This window comes from Python bivittatus, unplaced genomic scaffold (assembly GCF_059951505.1).
Source record: "Python bivittatus isolate LINGU-HERP-01145 unplaced genomic scaffold, Pbiv_v1 ctg000980_np1212, whole genome shotgun sequence".
Taxonomy (NCBI): domain Eukaryota; kingdom Metazoa; phylum Chordata; class Lepidosauria; order Squamata; family Pythonidae; genus Python; species Python bivittatus.
Window position 1 is genome coordinate 41672501 of NW_028277125.1, and position 334 is coordinate 41672834.

At 59.0% G+C, this 334-nt stretch overlaps 1 protein-coding gene across 2 annotated transcripts in view; it reads right to left on the reverse strand.

The window, feature by feature from the left end:
- Window positions 1-234, reverse strand: part of AMMECR1L (AMMECR1 like) — a 27741-nt gene extending 27507 nt beyond the window's left edge. For both annotated transcript variants that reach the window (XM_007421951.3, XM_007421952.3), the window contains exon 1: window positions 1-234. This exon is cut by the window's left edge and continues 142 nt beyond it. The gene's annotated coding sequence lies outside the window, so the exon portion shown is untranslated.
- Window positions 235-334: the final 100 nt, after the last annotated feature.

The window sequence follows — 334 nt, forward strand, 5'->3', positions numbered from 1 at the left end:
TACCCCGCGCTTCATGGAGCCATGGGCCAGGGCGGGCGAGAGCTGGAGAAGTGGACCCAGCGGGGCAGTGGAGGGGAGGGGAGGACAAGATAGGCTGTGGGAAGGAACCGCACAGCGGAATCGGGCAAAGAATCGCGGAGTCGCCGCCGGCTAAACACAGAGCTGAAGCAAGACAGTAGAGCCCAGGTCCTCCACCTTCCCGGCGGCCCCTTCTTTGAGTGTGAGGTAATGGGAGAGGAATGTGCACACCGACCTCCCATCGGCCCCATGAAAATCATAGACAGAGTGAGGACAGTTTCTCCAAAAGAACCATAGATTAGAGGAACTTCCGCCA